The 7500-nt window shown below is 44.6% G+C and overlaps 1 protein-coding gene across 1 annotated transcript in view; it reads right to left on the bottom strand.

The window, feature by feature from the left end:
• The window catches only part of LOC134059458 (uncharacterized protein C17orf114-like), a 7103-nt gene extending 6586 nt beyond the window's left edge, over window positions 1–517 (bottom strand). Inside the window, exon 1 of the mRNA XM_062515874.1 lies at window positions 318–517. The gene's annotated coding sequence lies outside the window, so the exon portion shown is untranslated. The remainder of the gene's footprint in view (window positions 1–317) is intronic.
• Between the last annotated feature and the right edge of the window lie 6983 nt (window positions 518–7500).

Raw genomic sequence — 7500 nt, 5'->3', positions numbered from 1 at the left:
AGCGCAGACGGCGTGCACGTTTAATACTCGTGTTGGACTTTTGTAGCCACTTTTACATCTGAATGTTACAATTTTTCAAGTTATTTAGTGGCTAGTAACGAAAATCGGAGGTGGCCTCATTCGCCCTATAAAAGTAATTCTGTGTTGCGCAAAACAGCCCCTAAGGGTTCCGCCCACCCGACACACCTCCGCAGCAATGTTGCATTTTTAAAAAATAGGCAACTATTGCCATTCCAGACATATATTTAAGCTACAGGGTAAATAATATCGCAAAGTTCAACTTTACTAAATAAGCAATAACATTAGATTGAACTTACCAATAGCGGTAGTCAATTCAAGATGTTCAATTTTTCGAAAGTTGTCTTGACTGCTCAAAACCTCTTCTATGTCTCTTTCTTGTGATTTAGGATTTATCGGGTCATCAGTGGAAAGGGCCAGTGTAACGGAGGACAGCCGAGCCGTAGCCTAGGTCCTTCACCCAAATGACAGCATGGAAAGGTTCCTTGAACGCACAGGGCGCTTTACTTTAAATAGCTTATCTGTGGATCCGAGCCAGGAGACCCGCCCCCTGGCCCCCTCCTGCCGCTTCTCTCAATGGACGAGCGTAGTTTCTGGCCAATGTCCAGCGGAATGGAGACGGAGACGGCTCCCCCACCGCACTTTAATTCAGTTGCAGTCTTTACGCAGTTTGGTGAGATGCTGCAGAATTACTTAAAGCCCGCGTCAAATACAGTTGATAGCCTGCTATTAACCAAATTAAAAATGATCACAACCTCTGCATGAACCAGTTCATGTGTTGGCAAGTGAATGTGTGCAACTTTCTGTTTGCGAAAAGTGCCCGGGAAATCCTTAATGTCGCTCCGAGTTTAGTTGTGCTGCAGAATGCCAAGAGTATCAAGAGTATCAGCGACTGGACGACGGGCTAATGTCTCATCTAGAAACCAATGAGCGGCCGTTGCCAATATGTGAACTCACCATCCTGTCCCGTTCTGAGCGGGCGGATGACTCCTCCGCTCCGGATCCCCGTAGCCCCCCTTTACCTGTCTATCGTGCTGTACGTGTGAGACGTGCGTTCACACACCTTTCAGTGGTTGCGCTTCTGATTGGCCCCGTTTGGGCGGTTTACGGAAACATGGGTGTGTGGTTCTCTTCTTTCGGAATAAAAAAAAGTAGGATTTAATTCGCCTCTGCCTACACAGTGGCACTACGAGGAAAAAAAAAAAAACCACACACACACACACACACACACACACACACACACACACACACACACACCTCCCCAACACACATACCAAATAAATGAGGGGAATATGGAAGTATTTCAACCTTGCTCATAATTATCCAGACATGCAAGGCCAGATCTGTCAGATAGGCCTCGGAAATGAGGTTTCATCTCTTGTGTTTTCTTGTGTTTCTTGTGGGCTATCATTACCAAATACAGTGAACCAGGCGGCAGCCGCAGCCGCCCATATAGCCTGCATATCATCTTGTGTTTGACTCAGAATCAACAACAGTGTTTGCATGCTGGTTTCCACAGACCATGCGCTATATTTAGCTTTTCTTAGAATGATTGTCTCCCACCATCTTCCAAGTGCTGTGCTGTGTTGGGTCTGAAGGCCGCACAGGCTTTTCGTCCCAGAACTTGTGAGAGCTAGCTACATAAACCCTAATATATATATATATATATATATATATATACACACACACACACACACACACACACACACACACACACACACACACACACACAGTCACACACACACACACACACACACATGTATTAGTTATGTAGAATTTATACTCTAGCCTACATATTTACTCTACTTGTATCTGTAGACATATCATCTGGAAAACCTGTATTTTTCCAACACTGTTCTGCGGCTTATAGACAATGCGGCTAATACACAGGAAATAACTATAAGATTCATTTGATATCTATAGTATTACAATAAGATTACCCCGAATACTATATATAATATAATATATTTTATGGAAATACAATATAATTTTATCCCAAAATACTGTAAGATTCCTACAGTTCTTTTTCATTAGCGTGACTGGAAGTCAGTGGTCAGTCTGCTGCCACCAAGGTAGCCGTTTTAATCCTCCTCCGTTTTGACGGGACTGTTCCGTGCCAAGAGACGGACAACGGGGAGCCGATAGCAGAATGTCAAAAATGTTTTGTGTATCAACCTTCTGCTCCTAATCCACCGCGTGAGGGGAAGTGACAAAGGAGAGCTCAGCAGGGCGTTATGCCGTGCGGTGCGGGTTCTTAGAAACAAGTAACTCCTACAGTGCATTCAGAGAGAGAGAGAGAGAGAGAGAGAGAGAGAGAGAGAGAGAGAAACACAAAGTCACTGAAATTCCCCACAGACTACATCAACTCCGTTTAATCTTCATTAAAACCATGCAGTACTCAAGTATTAAGAAAGGGTCCTTCATTTTAGAAACACTTCAGAAACCTTCCTTATTCTCCCAGGTTGTCCTTAGAGGAACCGTATGTAAGAAATGTATTTCCATTCATCATAGAATGGCCCTGATCTGGCACTAAAAATGGAAAAAAGTTCGCACACTTGAAATCCTTCTTTTTTTACTTTTAGTTTCTCTGTGCTAGAGAAAATAAAAGTAAAAAAGAAGGATTTCAAGTGTGCAAACTTTTTTCCATTTTTATGATTTACCCTTGTTCTGCACCTTGACCTGGGATGTGCACATACTTTTCCACTATACCTGATCTGGCACTAGACATTAAGAAATCATGCTCGTTTCAAATACTTATATCACTGAAAACAGTAGTCCGGCCAGGATATCGTCATTTAAAAAAGTGAAGTTGCAGCCCTTAACTGATGTTGATGTTTAATGGTGTGTTTTGGCCTGATGCGCCACTCTCCACCCATCTACTAATCACATAGTCAGTAGTGTTTTGGCATCCACCCAACTACTGATCACAAAGTCAGTAGTGTTTTGGCATCCACCCATCTACTAATCACAAAGTCAGTAGTGTTTTGGCATCCACCCATCTACTAATCACAAAGTCAGTAGTGTTTTGGCATCCACCTATCTACTGATCACAAAGTCAGTAGTGTTTTGGCATCCACCCAACTACTGATCACAAAGTCAGTAGTGTTTTGGCATCCACCCATCTACTAATCACAAAGTCAGTAGTGTTTTGGCATCCACCCATCTACTAATCACAAAGTCAGTAGTGTTTTGGCATCCAGGTCGCCAGCTCTGGTCTTGTTACCACAGCTGCGGTGTACAGTACACCGCTCTACAGTGTTTTGAAAGTGATTGCAGTACCAGTTTTGGCCACAATCCTACATACGGTTCCTTTCAGCAGCAATTCCCGTTTGGCGGCCCCTTTATGACTAATGGACCCATGCGGGGACATGCTCATGAGGCTTTTGAGAGCTACAGGCTTTTTATGTTATTGTTACTCCTTCACTGTGTGTTATTACAACAAATGAAGCCTTTCAGTTTTGCAGTTCGTTCACAAGTAGTAAAGACAGCTTGATCCAGACCTAAAATCAGATATTCATTACAGTCATTCATTTGTTTGTTTGTCTGTTGTGTGGTGTTGAGTGGGGCATGTTCAATCCCGCTGCCTGACGAGCCAGACCCACATCAAGATGTAGGGCATGTACATCAAGATGTAGGGTCTGGGAACTCACCGTAGACAGGGCTCAATCGGAGGGGTGGGATAAACAGTTGTCTTTCAAATTCCATCTCCGCAATAGGATAATGCTAAACGAATCATCTTCTTGTTTTCAAGTAGCAGGCTGCGTAACCTTCCCTCTCCACGCAATAGGATCCTAACGCTAAACGAATCATCTTCTTGTTTTCAAATAGCAGGATGCGTTACCGTCGCAACTTCTGGTCGCATGTCAGTCACCATTATGTTAAAGGGATAATCCTTTAACAGTCCACCGGCCCACCGCCCACCGACTTTTTACACGCTGTGATTGGATCGCTTGATTTTCCAGCTCTCAGCTCCTAAAGCTCTATGGGTCGTGCCTAGACTGCCCCGCCAGCCAAATTACATTTGCTGCCGCTAGGGTCTACATTTCTAGGCTACAATCCCGGTGGAGTTGTGTGATGTTGAGTGGGGCATGTACATTCCTGGTGGAGTTGCGTGATGTTGAGTGGGGCATGTTCATTCCCGGTGGAGTTGCGTGATGTTGAGTGGTGCATGTTCATTCCCAGTGGAATTGTGTGATGTTAAGTGGGGCATGTTCAATCCCGGTGGAGTTGCGTGATGTTGAGTGGGGCATGTTCATTCCCGGTGGAGTTGCATGATGTTGAGTGGGGCATGTTAATTCCCGGTGGAGTCGTGTGATGTTGAGTGGGGCATGTTCATTCCTGGTGGAGTTGTGTGATGTTGAGTGGGGCATGTTCATTCCCGGTGGAGTCGTGTGATGTTGAGTGGGGCATGTTCATTCCTGGTGGAGTTGTGTGGAGTTGCATGATGTTGAGTGGGGCATTTTCATTCCCGGTGGATTTGTGTGATGTTGAGTGGGGCATGTTCATTCCCGGTGGAGTTGTGTGATGTTGAGTGGGGCAGGTTCATTCCCGGTGGAGTTGCGTGATGTTGAGTGGGGCATGTTCATTCCCGGTGGATTTGTGTGATGTTGAGTGGGGCATGTTCAATCCCGGTGGAGTTGTGTGATGTTTAGGAGAATACCTCTATACCCAGTGGAGCTGACTGTGTGATGTTGACATGGTGTTGATGGCGTTGCTGACGACAGAGTTGCTAAGATGGCTTCAAAAATTATAGGGAAACCACAGAAAAACTTGGATACTATGTATGAGGAAAATATCAGGAGTAAAACCTTAAGAATTATTAATGACCCCTCTCACCCTCTACACAGCGAGTTTGAACTCCTGCCGTCAGGGAGGCGTTTTAGACTACCAACTGCAACTAAAAACATTTATAAGAAATCTTTTGTTCCTAATGCAGTAAAAAGCATAAACAAAAGGGGATTTGTACTCAACACAGCGTCTTGGCATATTTGCACATTATAGGGATTTTACTTATTTATTATATTGCTGACTGTCTGTTTTTGCTATTGTATTGTCTTATCTGTTATGTATGTTTATATGGTGGACTGAAGACAAGTTTCCACAATTTGTGGATATAAAGTATTCATTCATTCATTCATTCATTCATTCATTCATTCATTCATTTATCTCCCTACAGCCCATAGGCCAGGACGTCTGTGTGTGTGTGCACAGGGTTAACTACTTTATGGGGCTTCTAGTCATTGACCTTTCCTCTGCTTGACTATCTAGGAATTTTATTTAGTTTCTAGCTCAATTGATTTATCCTTCAAGATGCAGCTGAGGAATACACAAGAATAGTCGGACTAGCATCTTTCTGGGAACCACCTTAAGCATGACTTAATCCAGCAGGTTATATCGGGATATAATTACTGACAACATAAGGAGGAGTGTCTCAGTTGTCCTTAATGATCAGAAACACCCAGGCATTTAATTAGATGTCAGAAAAATATATATTGCATTTATTCATCAACTCCTCTAATTCAATCTTTCTTCTTCTTCTCTCTCTCTCTCTCTCTCTCTCCCCCCTCTCTCGCTCTCTCTTTCTCTCTCTCTCTCCCCCCTCTCTCACTCTCTCTTTCTCTCTCTCTCTCCCCCTCTCTTGCTCTTTCTTTCTTTATCTCTCCCCCCCCTCTCTCCTCCCCTCCTCTCTCTCTCTTTCTTACTCTCCCTCACCCCCCCCCCCCCCGCTCTCTCTCTCTGTGCTGGGCAGGCGAAGGACTTCTGCAGTCTGAAGTGGAGTGTGGTCTCCAGTCTCCAGTGGAGTGTGGTCTCCTGATAATCCCATGCTACTCTGGTCAAACATTAACTCCTTCTTAAAGGACTTTGTTGTGTTCTGTTTACAGCGCTGCCCTGATTCCCAGGATGGACAGAGGGTAAGAGAAGTCAGCCTCACTGTGTCTAAACCAATGACTGTAAATACACACTGTACATAATACATATACGGAGAGAGAGAGAGAGAGAGAGAGAGAGAGAGAGAGAGAGAGAGAGAGAGAGAGAGAGAGAGAGAGAGAGAGAGAGAGAGAGAGAGAGAGAGAGAGAAATGAACAGTCATTGGTGTAAACTCCAATGTTGCCATAAAGAATACACAGTAAAGTCCCTCATGGACACTGATAGCCTGTGGCTTTATATCTTGCATTGAATAAAGACAGGGAACTGCAGGCTCTGAATGAAATGGGGGGGGAAGTAGCGAAATAGCTTATGTTACTAATCATCCCTATTCATTACATCTCAAAACTATGTGTAACTTCAGCCATGGGAGAGACAATGCCCTGCCCCTGTGCCCAGCGCTCCTTCTACCCCGCGGTAATTTACTCTGAATATACCCTTTTGCTGGAGCTGGTAATATAATAGTGTTAAGGACGCAAAGGGACGCCTTTTGCACTACTTTTGCATCTATCACAAGCTACTGTTTATTATTCAGCTATTGAACATACTCCCCCCCCCCCCCCCCCCCAACCACACATATACACAATACTCACACACACACACACACACAAACCTGTCCAAAAAGTTGTGCAGATGTGCCTCTTGGGCAAGTCTTTGGTCCTATGAAATGTCTAGTTACCGTGAGACACATCCATGTACATGTATACAAACAGACAATCAGGTGAAGTTTCTTTGTACTTGGTGGCAGGCTTTGTGAGTGGCTATGCGGGCCTAACACTAGTGGACATACAGTACAGTACAGCCCAAGCTTAAGAGCATGCGCGGCATGCACATCCAAAAGCTTAAGGTGCTGTGTCCACCAAACGCGTTTTTTGCGCCGACGGCGACAATTTTCAATGTAAAGTCTATGTAGCTCAGCGCTCACAGCGCTGAGCGCCCTCGGCGGAAAAAAACGGTCGGCGCCGACCTTTTTTGTCGCAGCGCTCAGAGCGCTCAAAGTTGAAATCTGTTCAACTTTTAGAACAGCGCCGGGCTCTCCAATGGCACTTCTCGTTATAAACCGTCTCTGGTTTTGGTAACTTAGCAACAATAAACACTTATCGAAGCGCCGAGAAGAGGAGGTTGTGGGCGCTCTGGCTGTAAAAAACGTGTTTAGTGGACACAGCACCTAAAGCATGAAACAGACAAAGCTGGGTCCGCACACTGAGTTTTTATCAAAATGGATCAAAAAACGGTTAAAACGTGGAGCTCAGTGCGTGGACCCAGCTTTGTTTGGGACACACAGCACCAGGCCAACACTTTGGCTAATGCTGTCCCTAGTGATTGATTGTGGAATATAATCTATGTAACTGCTTTCCACAACCCACAACTTTTTGTGGTTGGTCACTGCATGCTAGCCAAGTTCTTTATAGCTATTCGACTACCGCTGCATTGATTAAAGTAGACTCATATTCTGCTGTGAAATGAATAGATAAACTAGAAAAGCACTTCGAGAGTGCAGACCTCCGCCAAGCAAAAACATAACCGCTTCCTTGATCCAGACGCTGATACCAATCA

The sequence above is a fragment of the Sardina pilchardus genome, chromosome 16, assembly GCF_963854185.1.
Source record: "Sardina pilchardus chromosome 16, fSarPil1.1, whole genome shotgun sequence".
Classification (NCBI taxonomy): Eukaryota; Metazoa; Chordata; class Actinopteri; order Clupeiformes; family Clupeidae; genus Sardina; species Sardina pilchardus.
Note: the sequence above shows the minus strand (reverse complement) of the source record. Positions and strands in the feature narration are given on the sequence as shown.